Below are 24153 nucleotides of genomic sequence, written 5' to 3' on the forward strand. Positions count from 1 at the left end.
AGTTTCTGTAATTTCTTTTTGGTAGCATTTCTATGTTGAAGATTCAAGAAAAATGTATTGCCCTTTTCACCATTTTCCATCCAATTAGCTTTATTGTTGTTATAAATTACACTTGATCATTCTTGAATAAGTTCCTCCAATTCTTTCTGTTTTTCCTCTAACCTATTTTGTGCCTCTATAGCACAGTTTGCACTGTTATTTCCTCTATTTAATTCATTAGTCTAATCTCTTTTGACCTAAACTGCTTTTGTTTCAATGATTATTATTGTATTGAATAGCCTCTAAAAGTACATTTAAAAGTGTCCCATACAATAAGGTAATCTGCTGTACCTATGTTGTGCAGAAAAAAAAGGCCAATTAGATGGTAGTCCGATCGCATTCGGTCTCCTATTAATACTTTTTAAACTTTTGATGTCAGCAAAAATGAGATCAGGAAGTAATCAAGACGGCTAGCTTGATTAAGCCTCCTACATATACAGTGGGAAAAAAAAGTATTTAGTCAACCACCAATTGTGCAAGTTCTCCCACTTAAAAAGATGAGAGAGGCCTGTAATTTTCATCATAGGTACACGTCAACTATGACAGACAAAATGAGATTTTTTTCTCCAGAAAATCACATTGTAGGATTTTTTATGAATGTATTTGCAAATTATGGTGGAAAATAAGTATTTGGTCAATAACAAAAGTTTCTCAATACTTTGTTATATACCCTTTGTTGGCAATGACACAGGTCAAACGTTTTCTGTAAGTCTTCACAAGGTTTTCACACACTGTTGCTGGTATTTTGGCCCATTCCTCCATGCAGATCTCCTCTAGAGCAGTGATGTTTTGGGGCTGTCGCTGGGCAACACGGACTTTCAACTCCCTCCAAAGATTTTCTATGGGGTTGAGATCTGGAGACTGGCTAGGCCACTCCAGGACCTTGAAATGCTTCTTACGAAGCCACTCCTTCGTTGCCCGGCGGTGTGTTTGGGATCATTGTCATGCTGAAAGACCCAGCCACGTTTCATCTTCAATGCCCTTGCTGATGGAAGGAGGTTTTCACTCAAAATCTCACGATACATGGCCCCATTCATTCTTTCCTTTACACGGATCAGTCGTCCTGGTCATTTTGCAGAAAAACAGCCCCAAAGCGTGATGTTTCCACCCCCATGCTTCACAGTAGGTATGGTGTTCTTTGGATGCAACTCAGCATTCTTTGTCCTCCAAACACGACGAGTTGAGTTTTTACCAAAAAGTTATATTTTGGTTTCATCTGACCATACGACATCCCCCCATCCTCTTCTGGATCATCCAAATGCACTCTAGCAAACTTCAGACGGGCCTGGACATGTACTGGCTTAAGCAGGGGGACACGTCTGGCACTGCAGGATTTGAGTCCCTGGCGGCGTAGTGTGTTACTGATGGTAGGCTTTGTTACTTTGGTCCCAGCTCTCTGCAGGTCATTCACTAGGTCCCCCCGTGTGGTTCTGGGATTTTTGCTCACCGTTCTTGTGATCATTTTAACCCCACGGGGTGAGATCTTGCGTGGAGCCCCAGATCGAGGGAGATTATCAGTGGTCTTGCATATCTTCCATTTCCTAATAATTGCTCCCACAGTTGATTTCTTCAAACCAAGCTGCTTACCTATTGCAGATTCAGTCTTCCCAGCCTGGTGCAGGTCTACAATTTTGTTTCTGGTGTCCTTTGACAGCTCTTTGGTCTTGGCCATACTGGAGTTTGGAGTGTGACTGTTTGAGGTTGTGGACAGGTGTCTTTTATACTGATAACAAGTTCAAACAGGTGCCATTAATACAGGTAATGAGTGGAGGACAGAGGAGCCTCTTAAAGAAGAAGTTACAGGTCTGTGAGAGCCAGAAATCTGCTTGTTTGTAGGTGACCAAATACTTATTTTCCACCATAATTTGCAAATAAATTCATAAAAAATCCTGCAATGTGATTTTCTGGATTTTTTTTCCTCAATTTGTCTGTCATAGTTGACGTGTACCTATGATGAAAATTACAGGCCTCTCTCATCTTATTAAGTGGGAGAACTTGCACAATTGGTGGCTGACTAAATACTTTTTTCCCCACTGTATGTCTCACTAGCTCAGGGTTTTTCAGCCTCAATATATCCACTAGTTCTAATGTATCCATGATATTTGTGATCTCCTTAAGTGCATTAGGGTGATAGTTTGTAGTGTTATTTCCTTTACGATCCATTGAGGCACTTAAAACTGTATTAAGATCTCCCACCATAATAATAGATTCATCCTTGCTTGTGAGCTCAATAGATTATTATATATTTTTTCGAAGAAGTGTGGATCATCATTATTTGGCCCATATAGATTAATTAGCCAGATCTGTTTTTGATCCAATAGCATATTTAAAAGGATCCATCTTCCTTGAGGATCTGTTTGCACAGTTTGCACAATCAGATCAAAATTGTTATTAATTAATATAATCACCCCTTTTGAGTTTCTTTGCCCATGACAAAAATATATTTCTCCGTTCCAGTCCTTTTTCCACCCAACCTCATCTGCAGTGCATTCGGAAAGTATTCAGACTGCTTGACATTTTCCACATTTTGTTACATTACAGCCTTATTCTAAAATGGATTGAATCGTTCTTTTTCCTCATCAATTTACACACAATAGCCCATAATGACAAATCGAAAACAGGTTGTTTGAATATTTTTCAAATGTATTTTAAAAAAAACACTGAAATATCAAATTTACATAAGTATTCAGAACCTTTACTCAGTACTTTGTTGAAGCACTTTTGGCAGCGATTACAGCCTCGAGTCTTCTTGGGTATGATGCTACAAGCTTGTCACACCTGTATTTGGGGAGTTTCTCCCATTCTTCTGGTTGGATGGGGAGCGTCACTGCACAGATATTTTCAGGTTTCTCCAGAGATGTTCGATCAGGTTCAAGTCCAGGCTCTGGCTGGGCCACTCAAGGACATTCAGAGACTTGTCCCGAGGCCACTCCTGTGTTGACTTGGCTGTGTGCTTAGGGTCGTTATCCTGTTAGAAGGTGAACCATCGCCCCAGTCTGAGGTCCTGAGCAGGTTTTCATCAAGGATTACATTTACGTCATTTAGCAGACGCTCTTATCCAGAGCAACTTACAGTTAGTGAGTGCATACATTATTTTATTTTGCATACTGCCCCCCCCCGGGAATCGAACCCACAACCCTGGCGTTGCAAACGCCATGCTCTACCAACTGAGCTACATCCCTGCTACATCTTCTCCTGCGCCATTCTATCAAACCTATCTATTCAGAGTGTGAATGGGAAAGACAAAATATTTAAGTGCCTTTGAACAGTGCATGCCGGCCATTCCCTCCCCTACCCTGGGCCAATTGTGCACCGCCCTATGGGTCTCCCGGTCACGGCCGGCTACGACAGAGCCTGGATTCGAACCAGGATCTAGTGGAACAGCTAGCACTGCAATGGAATGCCTTAGACCACTGCGCCACTCGGGAGAACAGGATCTCTTTCTTTCTCTTTCTCTTTCTCTTTGCGCCATTCATCTTTCCCTCAATCCTGACTCGTCTCCCAGTCTCTGCCTCTGAAAAACATCCCCACAGCATGATGCTGCCACCACCATGCTTCACCGTAGGGATGGTGCCACGTTTCCTCCAGATGTGATGCTTGGCATTCAGGCCAAAGAGTTCAATCTTGGTTTCATCAGACCAGAGAATCTTGTTTCTCATGGTCAGAGTCATTTAGGTGCCTTTTGGCAAACTCCAAGCGGGCTGTCATATGCCTTTTACTGAGGAGTCGCTTCCGTCTGGCCACCCTACCATAAAGGCCTGATCGGTGGAGTGCTGCAAAGATGGTTGTCCTTCTGGAAGGTTCTCCCATCTCCACAGAGGAACTCTGGAGCTCTGTCCAAGTGACCATCGGGTTTTTGGTCACCTACCTGACCAAGGCCCTTCTCCAAACTTCTTCCATTTAAGAATGATGGAGGCCAATGTGTTCTTGGGGACCTTCAATGCTGCAGAAATGTTTTGGTACCCTTCCCAGATCTGTGCCTCGACACAATCCTGTCTCGGAGCACTACAGACAATTATTTCGACCTCATGGCTTGGTTTTTTCTCTGACATGCACCATCAACTGTGAGACCTTATATAGATAGGTGTGTGCCTTTCCAAATCATGTCCAATCAATTGAATTTACCACAGGTGGACTCCAATGAAGTTGTAGAAACATCTCAAGGATAATCAATGGAAACAGGATGCACCTGAGCTAAATTTCGAGTCTCATAGCAAAGGGTCTGAGTACTTATGTAAATAAGATATTTATGTTTTTTATTAGTAATACATTTGCAAATAAAAATCTAAAAACCTGTTTTTGCTTTGTCATTAGGGGGTATTCTGTGTAGATTGATGAGGAAAAATGTGTGTTTAATACATTTTAGAATAAGGCTGTTACATAAGAAAATGTGGAAAAAGGGAAGGGTCTGAATACTTTCCGAATGCACTGTATATTTTAGAGAGAGTTTCCTGTATTCAATAGATATTATATTGTTTCTCTTTTAGCCATGTAAAAATGTATCTTCTTTTTTTATGATCTGGTAAGCCATTACAATTGCAACTGGCTATACTTATTTCCCCACTTACCATAATGATACCCAAATTTCAATTATACTTACCACAACCAATGTTTGTAAACTTGCAATTAAAAAGCACCATGATGATTAAGTGTCCATATAGCTGTACCATCATATTTGTACTGTTAAGCATACTGTAGCTGCAACTGTGTAAACCTCCAATTGTCCTAATATTCCACCCACTAAAACCTCCCCCCTTATCTTGGTCTATTGTCACTAAGACCATCAGACCATCTCCCTGACTCATGACGCACCTTTGCTTCCTAAGGCAAACCCTTGGCCGCCAATTGGCGTAAGCCAGAGGGAAATATGGGCAGTCCCATGATAACATAACTACTGCCACCCTTCACTCACACATTCAAAGCCCCATAGATCTACTACATATCCATGAGAGTGTTCTTTAAGAGAACTAACCAAATAAAATGATAAAAATAATAATAATAACAATAATAGATAATATTAATAGAAATAATAACAGCACAATATTATAGATTCATGCTCATATTTAGAAAGTCCATTACATGCAAGACATATTTCATGTAGTCCTCATTATATCCTGTTTTATTCCGACAAAAAGGAAGAAGGAGAAAGGAACATAGATTCTAAAGGCCGCTAATGACTGCCAGTAAAAATGTGTCTTAGGCATAACACTACTCATAAAGGAATACATAAGTTTAACTTTCAATCAACCCTGACACGGCCATGGCACAATAGCAAAGAAGATATGCAGTATTGACAATCCAGCATGAGTAAACCTGTAAAACCAACCCTCTCTCCACCCATACACATTTTGTTTTTATCCCAGGGTTGTTGCTCTATCCCTCGGCTGTTTTACACCTAGGCCTATATCATTAGGTTCAAGAATATAAAAGGTTGTGTAAATAGCTCATATAGAAATATATAATATACTTATTGCTTAGAGAAGTGCTTCCATAAGCCAGTTATTGGTGGCTCTACCATTAACTTAATTTGTTTAACCCAGTGTTAACCAGCCCGCCACACACGAATAGAGACAACAACCCTGTTGACCATACCCAGTCCATTTGCCGGTGTGTATCCTTTACATTTTTAATATTGAGATTTAAAAAAATTCTGTAAAAAGATAATGACACCAATATATTTTAGGATCGTATAGGCCTACTCCAGTAGAGAACCTAAGCAGGTTTTTAATTCTATAATCCTTTATTCTAGCCCTACATTCGGCAACCATGCAGTGGGAGGCGTGGATCCACATGTCTCGTCCGGGGTACTTAACTGCAGTCTGGGTGACCAGTACCATCTGGAACGGCCCTTTCCACCTGGGTTTCAGTGGTTCTTTCCCTCGATCGTGTCCTCTCACCATTACCCAGTCCCCTGGCTGGAGCTCATAATGCGGTTTCTCGTCAGGTGTGCTGCAGAGACCTGTGAGTGAACAGCTTAGATGCAGTCAGTTAAGGCTACACAACACTTTATCATAGTATCTAGCAAATGCAGATTCAGGATTGCACATGGAGGGGATGCTGGGGTTCTCATAGGCCATAGCCATGAGAACCTTGTGTGGGCTAAGTCCAGTTTCCTGCAACAGGCATTTGGCCACTATCTTTGCTTCTCATTTGTTGTGGGGAAAGCTTCAATATATATATATATACAGTGGGGGAAAAAAGTATTTAGTCAGCCACCAATTGTGCAAGTTCTCCCACTTAAAAAGATGAGAGAGGCCTGTAATGTCCATCATAGGTACACATCAACTATGACAGACAAATAGAGAATTTTTTTTCAGGAAAGTCACATTGTAGGATTTTTAATGAATTTATTTGCAAATTATGGTGGAAAATAAGTATTTGGTCACCTACAAACAAGCAAGATTTCTGGCTCTCACAGACCTGTAACTTCTTCTTTAAGAGGCTCCTCTGTCCTCCCCTCGTTACATGTATTAATGGCACCTGTTTGAACTTGTTATCAGTATAAAAGACACCTGTCCACAACCTCAAACAGTCACACTCCAAACTCCACTATGGCCAAGACCAAAGAGCTGTCAAAGGACACCAGAAACAAAATTGTAGACCTGCACCAGGCTGTGAAGACTGAATCTGCAATAGGTAAGCAGCTTGGTTTGAAGAAATCAACTGTGGGAGCAATTATTAGGAAATGGAAGACATACAAGACCACTGATAATCTCCCTCGATCTGGGGCTCCACACAAGATCTCACCCCGTGGGGTCAAAATGATCACAAGAACGGTGAGCAAAAATACCAGAACCACACGGGTGGACCTAGTGAATGACCTGCAGAGAGCTGGGACCAAGGTAACAAAGCCTACCATTAGTAACACACTACGCCGCCAGGGACTCAAATCCTGCAGTGCCAGACGTGTCCCCCTGCTTAAGCCAGTACATGTCCAGGCCCGTCTGAAGTTTGCTAGAGTGCATTTGGATGATCCAGAAGAGGATTGGGAGAATGTCATATGGTCAGATGAAACCAAAATATAACTTTTTGGTAAAAACTCAACTCGTCGTGTTTGGAGGACAAAGAATGCTGAGTTGCATCCAAAGAACACCATACCTACTGTGAAGCATGGGGGTGGAAACATCATGCTTTGGGGCTGTTTTTCTGCAAAGGGACCAGGACGACTGATCCGTGTAAAGTAAAGAATGAATGGGGCCATGTATCGTGAGATTTTGAGTGAAAACCTCCTTCCATCAGCAAGGGCATTGAAGATGAAACGTGGCTGGGTCTTTCAGCATGACAATGATCCCAAACACACCGCCCGGGCAACGAAGGAGTGGCTTCGTAAGAAGCATTTCAAGGTCCTGGAGTGGCCTAGCCAGTCTCCAGATCTCAACCCCATAGAAAATCTTTGGAGGGAGTTGAAAGTCCGTGTTGCCCAGCAACAGCCCCAAAACATCACTGCTCTTGAGGAGATCTGCATGGAGGAATGGGCCAAAATACCAGCAACAGTGTGTGAAAACCTTGTGAAGACTTACAGAAAACGTTTGACCTGTGTCATTGCCAACAAAGGGTATATAACAAAGTATTGAGAAACTTTTGTTATTGACCAAATACTTATTTTCCACCATAATTTGCAAATAAATTCATTAAAAATCCTATAATGTGATTTTCTGGATTTTTTTTTCTCATTTTGTCTGTCATAGTTGACGTGTACCTATGATGAAAATTACAGGCCTCTCTCATCTTTTTAAGTGGGAGAACTTGCACAATTGTTGGCTGACTAAATATTTTTTTTCCCCCACTGTATATACCCCACGAGACATGCAGCTGTAATTGCTGCAAATGTTGGCTCTACAAAGTATTGACTTTGGGGGGGCTGAACAGTTTTTTTGTCTTATTTCTTGTTTCTTTCACAATACAAACTATTTTGCATCTTCAAAGTGGAAGGCATGTTATGTAAATAAAATTATACAAACCCCCCAAAAATCAATTTTAATTCCAGGTTGTAAGGCAACAAAATAGGAAAAATGCCAAGGGGGGTGAATACTTTTGCATGCCACTGTATAGGGCTATAAGCAAGCAAGAAACTGATATCCGTTTTACCCCATTTTTACCAGCATGCCATTTGTGTAACCAGAGGCGACAAAACTCTAGACCACTTTTACTCCACACACAGAAACGCATACGAAGCTCTCCCCCGCCCACCGTTTAGCAAATCTAATCATAACTCTATCCTCCTGATTCCTGCTTACAAGCAAAAACTCAAACAGGAAGTACCAGTGATGCGCTCAATATGGAAGTGGTCTGATGAAGAAGATGCTAAACTACAGGAATGTTTCGCTAGCACAGACTGGAATATGTTCCTGGATTCATCCAATAACATTGAGGAGTTTACCACATCAGTCACTGGCTTCATTAAGAAGAGCATCGACGACATCGTCTCCACAGTGACCGTACGTACATATCTCAACCAGAAGCCATGGATTACAGGCAATATCTGCACTGAGCTAAAGGCTACAGCTTTCAAGGAGCGGGACACTAATACCGACGCTTAGAAGAAATCTCACTACGACCTCAGATGACCCCCTAAACAGGCAAAGTGTCAATATAGGACTAAGATCGAATCCTACTACGTCTTCTCTGACACTCGTCGGATGTGGCAGGGCTTGCAAACTATCACGGATTACAAAGGAAAACCAAGCCACGAGCTGACCAGTGAAGCAAGCGTATCAGATGAGCTAAATACCTTCTATGCTCGCTTCAAGGCAAGCAACACAAAACCATGCATGAGAGCACCAGCTGTTCCGGATGACTGTGTGATCCCATTCCCCTTGCCGATGTGAGTAAGACCTTTAAACAGGTTAACATTCACAAGGCCAGACAGATTACCAGGACGCATACTCAGAGCATGCACTGACCAGCTGGCAAGTGTCTTCACTGACATTTTCAACCCCTCCCTGACCCAGTCTGTAATACCTACATGTTTCAAGCAGACCACCATAGTCCCTGTGCCCAAGAATGCCATGGTAATCTATTTAAATGGCTATCGCCCCATAGCACTCACATCTGTAGCCATGAAATGCTTTGAAAGGCTGGTCATGGCTCACATCAACACCATCATTCCAGACACCCTGGAAACACTCCAATTCATATACCGCCCCAACAGATCCACAGACAACGCTATCTCTATTGCACTTCACACCATACTCTCCCATCTGGATAAGAGGAACATCTATGTGAGAATGCTGTTCATTGACTATATCTCAGTATTCAACTCCATGGTGCCCTCCAAGCTCATCACTAATCTCAGGACCCTGGGAATAAAAACACCTCTCTCTGCAACTGGATTCCTCATGGGCCACCCCCAGGTGTTGATGGTAGGCAACAACAAATCCGCCATGCTGACCCTCAACATGGGGGCCCCTCAGGGGTGCATGCTTAGGCCCCTCCTGTACTCCCTGTTCACACATGACTGCGTGGCCGCGCAAACTGAATTTCAACCACAAAAACCAGGGAGGTTTTCCAATGCCTCGCAAAGAAGGGCACCTATTGGTAGATAGATTTTTTTTTAAAAAGCAGACATTGAATATCCCGTTGAGCACGGTGAAGTTATTAATTATACTTTGGATGGTGTATCAATACACCCAGTCACTACAAAGATACTGCTGTCCTTCCTTACTCAGTTGGCGCAGAGAAAGGAAACCACTCAGGGATTTCACCATGAGGCCGACTTTAAAACAGTTACAGAGTTTAATGGCATGTTTTCACTTTGTAGTTATGGGGTGTTATGTGTAGTGAGTGAGAATAAAACATCTATTTAGTCAATTTTGAATACAGGCTGTAACACAATAAAATGTGGAATAAGTCAAGGAGGTATGAATACTTTCTGAAGGCACTATATTACCTCAACTCCTCATACCCCTGCACATTGACTCGGTGCCGGTACTCCTTGTATATAGCCTCGTTATTGTTATTTATTGTGTTGCTATTTATGTTCTTGTGTGCAAATCTTCATACTTTTTAACTCCGCGTTGTTGGGAAAAGTAAGCATTTCATGGTAAAGTCTGCACCTGTATTCGGCGCATGTGACAAATAACATTTGATTTATACATTTCGATTAATCTGTTTTGTAACTGCTCTGGGGAAAATTATGGTTTATGGTTTGACTACTGGCTCGAGATTTTGTTTTCGAATGTTGATGACAAGGTATATTATTATTATGTTTATGCATCTATATATATATGCTAAATGACGTAAATGTAAATATATATATATATATATATATATATATATATATATATGTGTGTGTGTGTGTGCGTGTGCTTGTGCATGTGTGCTTGTTGCTGGTTAAGAGAATGCAAAGCTACCATCAAGGCAAAGGGTGGCTATTTGAAGAATCTCAAATGTAAAATATATTTTGATTTGTTTAACACTCTCTTGGTTACTACATGATTCCATATGTGTTATTTCATACTTTTTATGTCTTCACTATTATTCTACAATGTAGAAAATAGTAAAAATAAAGAAAAACCCTTGAATGAGTAGGTGTTCTAAACTTTTGACCAGTAGTATATGTTTGTGTAAATATGTCCAGTGGAAGAACACATGAGTTTAAACTTATACTCACCTTCCATGTGTTCTTATCAAAGTAAACCTCCTGGAGACCATGGCTAGGGGCATAGAGAGACAGGCCCTGAAATTTCTGTCTGATCTGGATGTGCCATCCACAAGCAAGAAGAGGACAATCATTGTGAGTTTTTGTGAAATTAATTGAAAGAATTCCAACACTGTTTAAGTTACAATGCATCGCAACTGTCTGCCAAAGACGAGTCTGCGTTTCAAAATGCATTCCCATGGCTTAGCATTTCGGAATGCTCCACAGTATTTTGGACAATTGTAAACAAAAAGCATACTGTATATTTGCTGAACTCACATGTCAGAGATTTTCACATTTGTTCATAAAGGTTATCCTTCTACAGCAGAACCATGAATTTGAGCTCTGGGGTGCAATCCTGAGCCAAAACTTGCTAGCAAGAGAGAGGCATCTCGTTTTTGTACCTCCTGTTGTTGAATGTGGTCAATTTGTCAAGAAAATTATGGATCATAACCCCATTTATTACACAGTTTGCCCCCATATTGTAACTATTATATTTCTCTCTTCTCACCTGTGCTGGCTTTGGAAAACATGTAGTAGATCTGGTCAGCGACATTCAGCTCTTTAGCAGTAGCTCCAATGGGTAGAGCAATAGGGAGAGCCATGGCCTGTTTGCGCACTGTCCTCTGCAACAATTGTATATTTAAATCAGAGACCGAAGAGAAAAGAGTGAACTTCAGTTAAAAAAAAAGTAGGGCTAAGTCAACTAGCCTTTGGTATTTTCAGAATGACATTCAGGGTTCTCTCAGATACAACATCCACAGTCAATTTGATTTGCTTAACACGTTTTTTTGCGCTTGCCTGGCTCATTCCTGCATAGAGAGAAGCACTAGGGAGGTACTCAGCCAACCTGAATTGTGAACCAAAACATTTCAAATGCATTTTAATTTATTGTATTGACTTACAATATAAATACTTAGTTGAGCACTATTTCATACAGTTTAGTAAATACTAGTGCAAAGTAAAGCCTAGAAATGTGTCTTTATAATGAAGTGAGTAACTGTACTTCTTTGCTTAGCGCTTCAGGCCATGGGGAAGTTTTTCCCATGCCAGGGTCACACGGAATGCAGGGTCTGGTCCCACAAGACCAGTCTTGGCTGTGATTTCAGTCTCAAATTCATGGCACTCTACTCCCCGGGCATACTTAGCCTGAGACAGAAACAAAATGATGTGTTTATTTTATTATGTTGGTTATGACCTCAAGCAGTATAGACTGAAGCACTGTGACATTACAGTACAGTGGCATTGGAAACATGGCCTTACCATAACTTTGTGGTTGCTCAGAAGAACACCGTCAGCACAAATTCTCCAGTTGTCATTTGGCGCAAAGTTAGACAGGATGATATGCAGTCTAGAGGTAGCTTTGTCCAAGTAAGCAGCAATCTGGTATCCCTGCATGTCATTGTCAGCTCTTACTGCACGGATGAGGATGGTCATGGCTGGGGCAACGCTGGGGCAACAGCATTGCCAAGGTACAGTGAGGGAAAATAGTATTTGATCCCCTGCTGATTTTGTACATTTGCCCACAGACAAAGAAATGATCAGTCTATAATTTTAATGGTAGGTGTATTTGAACATTGAGAGACAGAATAACAACAACAAAAAATCCAGAAAAACGCATGTCAAAAATGTTATAAATTGATTTGCATTTTAATGAGGGAAATAAGTATTTGACCCCTCTGCAAAATATGACTTAGTACTTGGTGGCAAAACCCTTGTTGGCAATCACAGACATCAGACATTTCTTATAGTTGGCCACCAGGTTTGCACACATCTCAAGAGGGATTTTGTCCCACTCCTCTTTGCAGATCTTCTCCAAGTCATTAAGGTTTCGAGGCTGACGTTTGGCAACTCGAACCTTCAGCTCCCTCCACAGATGTTCTATGGGATTAAGGTCTGGAGACTGGCTAGGCCACTCCAGGACCTTAATGTGCTTCTTCTTGAGCCACTCCTTTGTTGCATTGGCTGTGTGTTTTGGGTCATTGTCATGCTGGAATACCCATCCACGACCCATTTTCAATGCCCTGGCTGAGGGAAGGAGGTTCTCACCCAAGATTTGACGGTATATGGCCCCGTCCATCGTCCCTTTGATACGGTGAAGTTGTCCTGTCCCCTTAGCAGAAAAACACCCCCAAAGCATAATATTTCCACCTCTATGTTTGACGGTGGGGATAGTGTTCTTGGAGTAATAGGCAACATTCCTCCTCCTCCAAACACGGTGAGTTGAGTTGATGCCAAAGAGCTCGATTTTGGTCTCATCTGACCACAACACTTTCATCCAGTTCTACTCTGAATCATTCAGATGTTCATTGGCAAACTTCAGACAGGCATGTATATGTGCTTTCTTGAGCAGGGGGAACTTGCGGGCGCTGCAGGATTTCAGTCCTTCACGGCGTAGTGTGTTACCAATTGTTTTCTTGGTGATTATGGTCCCAGCTGCCTTGAGATCATTGACAAGATCCTCCCGTGTAGTTCTGGGCTGATTCCCCACCGTTCTCATGATCATTGCAACTCCACGAGGTGAGATCTTGCGTGAAGCCCTAGGTCGAGGGAGATTGACAGTTCTTTTGTGTTTCTTCCATTTGCGAATAATCGCACCAACTGTTGTCACCTTCTCACCAAGCTGCTTGGCGATGGTCTTGTAGCCCATTCCAGCCTTGTGTAGGTCTACAATCTTGTCCCTGACATCGTTGGAGAGCTCTTTTGTCTTGGCCACGGTGGAGAGTTTGGAAACTGATTGATTGCTTCTGTGGACAGGTGTCTTTTATACAGGTAACAAGCTGAGATTAGGAGCACTCCCTTTAAGAGTGTGCTCCTAATCTCAGCTCGTTACCTGTATAAAAGACACCTGGGAGCCAGAATTCTTTCTGATTGAGAGGGGGTCAAATACTTATCTCCCTCATTAAAATGCAAATCAATTTATAACATTTTGGACATGCGTTTTTCTGGATTTTGTTGTTGTTATTCTGTCTCTCACTGTTCAAATAAACCTACCATTAAAATTATAGACTGATCATTTCTTTGTCAGTGGGCAAACATACAAAATCATCAGGGGATCAAATACTTTTTTCCCTCACTGTATTTGGCCTGAAAAGACACAGTGTTAGTTAATCCTCGCACTCACTCCCATTGTCACCAATGGAGAAGAATTATACACAGCCCCAGTTATGATATAGACGTTTCACCCGTTTGTAGATAGCCTCAAAGCTGGAGGCGCTGCTTCTGCTGGAGGTTCTTGCTTTAGCGATTGGATGCTGCAAGCAAAATAAGTATACCAACTCAGGTTTAATATAACCAAGCATCACTAATAGCTGCACATATTGTATATGTGACTAGTTTCAGGAAAGTAGGTGTATGTTGCGGGTCACTACTTCACAGGAGAGCCATTTGAATGTAAACTTTTTTTTAAAATCAAAATGCGTTTCTTTGGCAGAAATGCCTTCTGGAACATGTGAACTTTCATGTGCCTTAATAACAAACTTGTATGCCATCTGTATATACGAATACAATTGTGAAATTACAAGCCTAGTTGGTTAAGCCACAGTAAAAAGAAGGCAACCTTCCCACTAGCCATGATTGGCTGAGATAATGAGTGGGCTGGACATGCCGAGTTCGGAGTTCGGATTGGTCTGCCATATAGCACGCTTCTGTCTATTTGAGCTGGTCAGTATGTTTAGGTAATCCTGTCTAACGCAGCTTTTAAAAAAATATATCGTGTAGTGGAGCTGCATAAGTGTTGCTCTCCACTTTCTGGAGGATCGAGTTTTGAAATCCGTGGAATTAGAGTATGAAAGCTAAAGAGATGGAGAAAACACCTGTCTCTGGATTACATCTTCAAACTAAAGGCAACCATGGCATCCGTTACAGGGAGACACGCCCATCATGCATGATGTATACAGGTAAGATAGTCTACCTAGCTACATTTTCAGATATTACACTTTCTAATTTTGACAAAAAGTGGTTTCATTTCATGTTAATGTGTACTGTTAGCTAGCTAGCTAACGTTAGCTGGTTGGCTCACTAGCTAATGTTACGTGTATGATCTTATCATTCGTATCTCAGAGCCATTTGCTTGCCAACATTGAACTTGGTTGGTTAGCTACCTGCAGATTCATGCAGGGTAGTAACGTCATGAGTTGGGATTATGGTTAATTGTTTAGCTTGGCTTTGCTTGGCTAATTAGACCTTAATGTTAGCTAGCTAACATTGAACCTGGTTGGTTAGGTACCTGCAGATTCATGCAGGGTAGTAACGTCATGAGTTGGGAATACGGTTCAGTGTTTACCTCGCTAGCTACATGTCTTAACAAAAGACTCTACTATGTAAGCAACCATTTCGGGTGCATTCATAAATTCAGTATGCCAGAGCACAGAATAACTGATTATTTTACGAACGCACAACACCCGTTGAATATGGCCGGTGTCAGTAAACGTCAGCAAAAAAGTGTAGAAGCTGAGCTCCATGGGCACACCAACAGCGGTGGGGAAGATATGACGCACCTCGGCAGCCAGCAGGGGCTTAGCATACTGGAAAGCAGCTCCAGACAGCAGTGCTCTCATGGACAACTTTCCCTCTGCCTGAACAGCAGGTTCAGTTGTAAGCTGTAGAGAAACAAACATTGGCCATCTACCTAGCTGTGATGACATAAGACAACTGTGAAAGTCAACTGTGAAAGAGGTTTAAGAATTTCCAGCTTTCCTGACCAGAAAGTAGTATAAAGGAGTATAATACATACATGAATTGCCTGTTCGATGATGGCCTTGTCGATGTTGGCAAAGGCAATTTCCTGTCCAAAGAATTTCACGTACACGGAGGCCAAGGGCTCGGTTGAAGGCAGGGACCTCCAGTCAGACAGCTGTGGTTAGATTAGTAGAGCAAAGCTGACTGATCAACTTCATCAACTTCATTTAAAAAACCTAATCATTGATTCTTTGGAGATACATTTGTGAGATTACGTGATTCTTGGTATTTACAGCCTTAATGACTGAAGATTTTCAGGAGCCTTGGGCATTTTCATAACAGCCTCCTGGATTACCTCGGTTCTCACTCCAATCTGAGAAAGCTCGTTAAAAGAGGGTTTCGGAACCACTGAATCATAATCATTTTAAATAGTTTTGAAGAACTGTTTTTACCTCCAAAACATCATCAGCTGTTCCAGCACGGTAGGTGGGGGCTTTAGCCACAATGGCTCTTGGCAAAACAGTGGCAGCATCATTGATGTAGAAAGCACTGGCAGCAGCACCCATCATCAGAGGAGCTTTAGAAAGAAAACAATCACTAAACCAACATATGAGAGAGAAACCATTAAGATTGTAGCAGTTCAGTTCATGAGGCCCTTACAATGATAATAATCCAGGTGGGTGGCTTTGCTGAAACGGAAGCTCAGTCTGTCAAATTTGGGGTTTAGGATCTTGAATGCAACATTACAGGCAGCAGCACCTAAATGTGAAAATACAATGCAATTAGATTCAAATGCAGATGCAAATCTATACGACATGTATTGAGAAATTGAAGAGTGCTCTTACACTGAGGTAAAGTCAGGGGCGGTGCACTTGGTCATGGTCTTCATGAGAGATTAGACAAAGCTGGTAACCTGCAGATTGGCATCCTTTGCCACTGCATCAGCAAGAGTAGTTACCAGACCCATGGGGAGCTTTGTTTCGAAAAGCACAACGGTGGCAAACATACGGAGCTCTGGGTGAAGAGCCTTGTCCATGAACAACTGCACAGCGACTTCCTGGATCTAAAACAACGAATTATAAAATGGTAAGTGGATTGTTAATATATCATAAGATGTGGTGGTGTTAACTGACAGAGAGGAGCAATACTCACCATTCTGGGCTCCTTCTTGGCAATGTTCCTCAGAGCCAAGATGGCATCACCCTGAATTCTCAATGGCAGAGTAGCAGCAGCTGTTCCAAATCCGGGCAGGAGCTTCATGATGGGCTTAAGGCTAGCAGGATGGCCAGCATTGCCAAGAACAATTCAGAACCATTGTGATTTCTTCAAAGTTGCCCTTAGCGATAGCCTCAACAGAAAGATCATGGATGGGCTGTGGAGGTTGAAAGACCCATGAAGAGTTTCATTCTCATCCAATAAGTAATAACTGAATGTGATGTGATTATGGAAAAAATATTTTACCTTCACAAAGTCAGCATGGCAGGTGGGATATGCAGCACAATACTTGGAAATCATGGTACCACAACCAAGCATGGCGACCTCACGCAGAACTGGGTTTGCCTGAATCTTGCGGTTGAAAGCCAGTGTCTGGTGGTGCAGAAAGGATTGTTTTCAGTCATATTAACCAGGATTTAAAAATAAAGTTTAAACCTAATCGTAAGCTCAAAAAGCTTGATGGCCTCCACATCAGCTATCACCATGTGCACAGCGGCCACCAGAGCTGGAGCAGCTTCAGAAATAGCCATTTGACCATCCTCTAACTCCTCCTTGATGAATTTCAGAGTAACTGGAGTTCCAATTGCAGGGATAGCATCCAGGATCCAGCATCTGAAAAAGTGGAAGGTTCACTTTAGTACTGTGCCTGGCTTTTTTGATGATATTTGTTTCGCAGAGATTATTTGAAAAGTACCTGAAAGCTGTCTTGGCCTTGAACTGATGCCAGATCACCCAAATGGTTTCAAAGCTGGCCATACGCATGAGCTGGACAAGCTGAACAAACTTCAGAGGGGCATCGTCATGGACCTTAGCCACATTGTTTTCAACCAGATGGTTCAGAATCTCCATAATCTTACGAGAGAAGGAATTAATATTTTGAAAGGTTATCAGGAGCATAATTCAAGAAAACACTACTGATAATCTCCTGTAACTCAAGAGGAAGGTACTACTTGTCACTGTACCTGATCATGTGCGTTGCTGAGCCTAAGGAGCTGAATCGGTGTCTGGAGAATCTCAGTGGCAAACTCATACTGAGTGGATCCATGGTGAAGATATTCTGCTTTGATGGGCTTAACTGGGATCTTCTCGATCTCAACAAAAGCCAAGGTTTGTCTGTAAACAGGCAATTTAAGATCATTAAGAATTTTAGATGCTGTATACAGTGTACCTACAATGCATTACACCTTAAGATGTATTTTTACAAATCAGTCAACATACTTTGCTTCCATCTGGGCAGCGCCAGTCATCTCATTAAAAGGTGAGAACTGATGGAGCTCCGTAACAGTGGCATCCAGGATCATAGCACCAGTGGCAGTGGGCTTCATGATGTAGTTGTAGACTGCAGCTCCCCTCATGTTCTTTCCTCTCTGTGTAGATAAAACGTATTGTTAGTTATATTTCTACTAGGCTAGAATATCTGTTGTTTAGTGATGTCCACCAAAGCCAATAACGAGTTACATTTGCTCCTACCTGCTGGCACTCAACACACTTCTCAGTGTAAGCCAGACCAAACTCTTTCATGATTCTCTCCTGGCAGTGATTCAGGTCCTTGGTCTTGGTCAAATCGATGCGCTCTGCCTTGGCATCTTCACTGATCACATAGTGGGTCTTGCACACTCCCTGAGCTCCAGCCTAGGTAATACAAAGGAGAGTGAGAAGTTCAAACATTAATCATATAAAGATATACAGTATGTGTTGTGATGTCACGAGAGGCTGTGTCCTGGAGGGACGTTACATCCCCCTGAGATGGCTGCAAACCCAGACAGCTATGGCTCCATCTGCTGGTATGGTCGGGAACTCCAACCCTCTATGGCCAATCTTCCCACGCAGCTGAAACCAATCAGGAGCTGATGAGCTGAAGGTTTGTTGAAGGGAAGAGACACGGTCTCCAGGCTGGGCTCTCTGGAGGACAAGAGTGCTGCACGTCCACTTCCATGAGGAATACAAGGATTTGGAGATACTTACCTTTGGGAAATACTCACCTTTGGATATATGCACCTGTGGAAATACGTGTGGGACATTTGGAAGGACGTTTTGCTGGGTTGGCCACTAGCTGCAACGTGGAATACAGTAAGACTGGGGAAAAGTTATTTGAAGCGAGGGAGAGTTATGATTTTGGATGTGGAAGAGACATCCCTGAACTGTTAACCCTTAAAGAGCCACCAGAGAACAGAATTGTGTTATACTTTCGTTAGTTTCCCAAGACCTTTAATAAAATCCTTGTTTTGGTTGAACCTGGTCTCCTTGCACTACTTGAGCAATCCCGCTGAAAGCTGTGTAGCCTCTCGTGACATCACAGGTGGTGGAGAATACAGGCACGCTCAAGCGTTAATAGTGCATGTCAGAGGAGGATACCGAAGGTTTGATCACCCAGTTTTCCAAGTTGGCCGTAGGCTCCCCGCCGACTGAAATGGAGGACATATTGAAAGCCCTTGTTGCTGGCCAGCAAGCCCAGATGCAAGTAAACGTGGCTCTCTTGGAGGAGCAAAAGAAAGCCAACCTTCTGAAGGCAGAGGAATTGCAGTTGCAGAGACAGAGGGTGGTCCAAAATACCCGCCCAATAAAGGCAAGTGACTTTATATCTAAGATGGGAGCTACCGATGACATTGAGGCATACCTGCATGCATTTGAGGCCACGGCCACTAGGGAAGCCTGGCCCAAGCAACAGTGGGTTGGTCTGTTAGCCCCCCTTTCTAACCGGGGAATCGCTGAATGCTGTCCGGGACCTGGGCCCTGACCAGGTTACTGACTATGATGCCCTGAAGTCTGAGATCCTCAGCAGATATGGACTCACAAAGTTTGGTATGGCCCAGCGCTTTCACAGCTGGACCTTCCAACCAGACCAACCTCCTCGGGCGCAGATGCATGAACTTGTCCGAATCGCAAGGAAATGGCTGGATCCGCAGAGGAATACAGCAGCGGCGGTGGTGGAGGCCGTTGTGGTGGATCGTTACCTACGCGCCCCTGCCTTATGAGGCAAAACGGTTCATCAGTCAACAGGCCTTGACCACGGCTGATCTGACCGTGGAAGCTGTGGAAAAGTACCAGGCCACAGCGGAGATGCTGAATGCTTCCCGGAAAAACCCCAGGAGTGCGGCCCCACCACAAATGGGGAAAACCCGTCCAAAGGACCCCAAGGTCTCGAACCCCGCCGCGTCAGGACTTATCCCGGCTCCAGGGGGAGCCAGAAACCAGGCGGGTCCAAGAAGAGTACACCAGGATGGGGAACCTCGACAGTGTTACCGGTGTGGGGAGATGGGACATATCTCCTGGCAGTGTGGGAAACCAGCCGATGAACCTATGCCCACTGCGGAGTCCTCCAGCTCAGCACCCACACATCGTTTGCCTCGCTCTTGGGAGTCGTAGATGGCGGCCCAGATCGACCCCCCACCTGCCCGGTAACTGTGAATCACCATGATGTGGAGGCCTTACTGGATTCTGGTAGCCGGGCCACCCTGGTGCATAAGGATTTGGTGGGCCCAACGTGTCTGACCCCGGGGAAAGTCCTCCCAGTTTCCTGTGTCCATGGGGACACCAGAGAATACCCCATTACTGAACTTACAATGACCAGCACACGGGGAACCATACACACGACGGCGGGGGTGGTTGATTCCCTCCCCGTCCCTGTCCTAATTGGACGAGACTGCCCAGCCTTTTACCCACTCTGGAGAGAGTCTCAGGAGAGGATAACCCGAGTACCTCGGAAACGGAGAGGCAAGACTCATCCTGGGAAGGCTCCGGTGCAATCCTCCGAGTTACTCACTCCCGCCCCGGGCTCTGATAGGGATGGCAGGTGCCCAGACCGACACAGAGACGGAGCTACAGAATCTGGACAAAGAACTGTCTGGTCTGAAGGGGACCGCTGAGAGGTATCGTTTGTTAAAGCAACAGTTAGACATGAAGACAGAAGAGTTAGATATCCTCCAGGCTAAACTCCAACAGAGCTCCTTCCCTAAGCAACAGGAGGAGCTGGAGAGGCTGCGCAGGACCATCGAGGAGTGTGAGGAGACCCTGCGCAGTAGTAAGGAGGTCCAGAAGAAGGCAGAGGAGAAGTACAAGGTGTTGGAGAACAAGATGAAGAATGCGGAGGCAGAGAGAGAGAAGGAACTGAAAGCTGCTCAACAGAAGCTAAACTCTGCTAAAACCAAGGCGGATGCGTTCAGTAAGAAACTCAAGGAGAGACAACAGGAGGCTGAGTCCCTGGTCCTAGAGTTGGAGGAGTTGAAGAGAGAGCAGTCTGGCAAGCACCACGGCAATGCGGACGCCCTCTTCCGGCGTGATGCCTTCTTCGCTGCCTTTACCCCGACGAGGACGTCGGTCCCGAGGAGGGGGATGTGTGATGTCACGAGAGGCTGTGTCCTGGAGGGACGTTACATCCCCCTGAGATGGCTGCAAACCCAGACAGCTATGGCTCCATCTGCTGGTATGGTCGGGAACTCCAACCCTCTATGGCCAATCTTCCCACGCAGCTGAAACCAATCAGGAGCTGATGAGCTGAAGGTTTGTTGAAGGGAAGAGACACGGTCTCCAGGCTGGGCTCTCTGGAGGACAAGAGTGCTGCACGTCCACTTCCATGAGGAATATAAGGATTTGGAGATACTTACCTTTGGGAAATACTCACCTTTGGATATATGCACCTGTGGAAATACGTGTGGGACATTTGGAAGGACGTTTTGCTGGGTTGGCCACTAGCTGCAACGTGGAATACAGTAAGACTGGGGAAAAGTTATTTGAAGCGAGGGAGAGTTATGATTTTGGATGTGGAAGAGACATCCCTGAACTGTTAACCCTTAAAGAGCCACCAGAGAACAGAATTGTGTTATACTTTCGTTAGTTTCCCAAGACCTTTTGTCACGATCGTCTAAAGGAGCGGACCAATACGCAGCGTTGCGAGTGAACATGATGACTTTATTAAATAAAGCAACCACGAAAAACAACAAATGACAATAATGAAGTCCACAGTGACACGACTGAACACGGAACAAAAACCCACAAACAAACAGTGAAACACAACAGTATATATATGGCTCCCAATCAGAGATAACGAGCCGACAGCTGACACTCGTTACCTCCGATTGGGAGTCATTGACCAATCACCACTAAACACAAACAAAATGAAACTCACCCAACCCCAACACCACCAAATGAGATACACCCTGGCTCTAACACACAGTCCTAGAACCAGAGTGTGACAGTACCCCCCCCCAAAGGCGCGGACTGCGACCGCGCCTAACTACAAGCAAACAGGGAGGGCTGGGTGGGCATTCCTCCTCGGCGGAGGCTCCGGCTCCGGGCTTCCTCCCCACTTCCTCTCCAACCCCCAAAGTACCCCTGGGCCTGTCTAGCCCCGCTGGCCGGAACCGGACTGACGACACGCGCCCCTGGCTTGGTGCGTGGATCCTGGCTGGACGGCTCTGGCGGATCCCGGCTGGGACGGCTCTGGCGGATCCCGGCTGGACGGCTCTGGCGGATCCCGGCTGGACGGCTCTGACGGATCCCGGCTGGGACGGCTCTGACGGATCCTGGCTGGACGGCTCTGGCGGATCCTGGCTGGAAGGCTCTGGCGGATCCCGGCTGGGACGGCTCTGGCGGATCCCGGCTGGACGGCTCTGGCGGATCCTGGCTGGAAGGCTCTGGCGGATCCCGGCTGGACGGCTCTGGCGGATCCTGGCTGGAAGGCTCTGGCGGATCCCGGCTGGACGGCTCTGACGGATCCCGGCTGGACGGCTCTGACGGATCCTGGCTGGACGGCTCTGGCGGATCCTGGCTGGAAGGCTCTGGCGGATCCCGGCTGGACGGCTCTGGCGGATCCCGGCTGGACGGCTCTGGCGGATCCTGGCTGGAAGGCTCTGGCGGATCCCGGCTGGACGGCTCTGGCGGATCCCGGCTGGAAGGCTCTGGCGGATCCCGGCTGGACGGCTCTGGCGGATCCCGGCTGGACGGCTCTGGCGGATCCTGGCTGGAAGGCTCTGGCGGATCCCGGCTGGACGGCTCTGGCGGATCCCGGCTGGGACGGCTCTGGCGGATCCTGGCTGGGACGGCTCTGACGGATCCTGGCTGGCCGGCTCATGGCTGGCTGACGGATCTGGCTGCTCATGGCTGGCTGACGGATCTGGCTGCTCGCGGATGGCTGACGGATCTGGCTGCTCATGGCTGGCTGACGGATCTGGCTGCTCATGGCTGGCGGAAGGATCTGGCTGCTCATGGCTGGCGGAAGGCTCTGGCTGATCCTGTCTGGCGGAAGGCTCTGGCTGATCCTGTCTGGCGGAAGGCTCTGGCTGATCCTGTCTGGCGGACGGCTCTGGCTGGACAGGGCTGACGACGCACCCCGTAGGCTCGGTGCGTTGAGCAGGGACAGGCAGAACCGCACTGGGGACACACACCCCTGGCCCTACACGGGGATCAGGAACGGGCCGGACCGGACTGGAAACACCCCCAGTACCTCTCGCCGTGCCTCCACACTTTCCATCCCCTTCGTAACCAGTGGCCCCCTTAAACTGGCGGCCATATCTGCCAACCTCCTGCACTCCTCCAACCCGTACACCTGCTGCCCCGACGTCGTGAGCCCCCCCCTAAAAATTTTCTGGGGGTCTCTCCTCTCCGTGGACCAGGCCTCCATCATTCTCGCCCAATTCTCGCTCCTCTGTTTCCAATTATCGCCCTTCAGCTCCTGGACACGCTGCTTGGTCTGGTCTTGGTGGGTTTTTCTGTCACGATCGTCTAAAGGAGCGGACCAATACGCAGCGTTGCGAGTGAACATGATGACTTTATTAAATAAAGCAACCACGAAAAACAACAAATGACAATAATGAAGTCCACAGTGACACGACTGAACACGGAACAAAAACCCACAAACAAACAGTGAAACACAACAGTATATATATGGCTCCCAATCAGAGATAACGAGCCGACAGCTGACACTCGTTACCTCCGATTGGGAGTCATTGACCAATCACCACTAAACACAAACAAAATGAAACTCACCCAACCCCAACACCACCAAATGAGATACACCCTGGCTCTAACACACAGTCCTAGAACCAGAGTGTGACACCTTTAATAAAATCCTTGTTTTGGTTGAACCTGGTCTCCTTGCACTACTTGAGCAATCCCGCTGAAAGCTGTGTAGCCTCTCGTGACATCACAGTGTGAATATGAAAATATACAAGTCTTACCTCCTGCAACACATAGACGTTCTGTGTCTTCTTGATGTTGAGCTGAAGGATGTTCAGGATAACTCTATGGATATTCAGCACTGTTTCAGAGACACCAGTGGGGGCAAATACCTTACCCACAACACCATTGGCATACTCAAACTTGATTGGCGTCAAGAGCTGAGCAGCCAGGGCTGAAGTGAGGTTTGCAGCTGGGACGAAATGATATTTGGGCCAAATGCCACTGTACTCAAAGATCTCAGGGTCCACAAGCTACAAGGATATATCAATATATTAGTCAATGCATTTAGATATTTTGTTGGTAAACTTGATGTGTAGCCTTATACCTTTAGCATATACAGTTGAAGTCGGAAGTTTACATACACTTAGGTTGGAGTCATTAAAACTAGTTTTTCAACCACTCCA

The 24153-nt window shown here is 45.0% G+C and overlaps 1 pseudogene; it reads right to left on the reverse strand.

The window, feature by feature from the left end:
* Positions 1–5137: 5137 nt before the first annotated feature.
* Positions 5138–23994, reverse strand: LOC121539845 (annotated as a pseudogene).
* Positions 23995–24153: the final 159 nt, after the last annotated feature.

The sequence above is a fragment of the Coregonus clupeaformis genome, chromosome 26, assembly GCF_020615455.1.
Source record: "Coregonus clupeaformis isolate EN_2021a chromosome 26, ASM2061545v1, whole genome shotgun sequence".
NCBI lineage: Eukaryota > Metazoa > Chordata > Actinopteri > Salmoniformes > Salmonidae > Coregonus > Coregonus clupeaformis.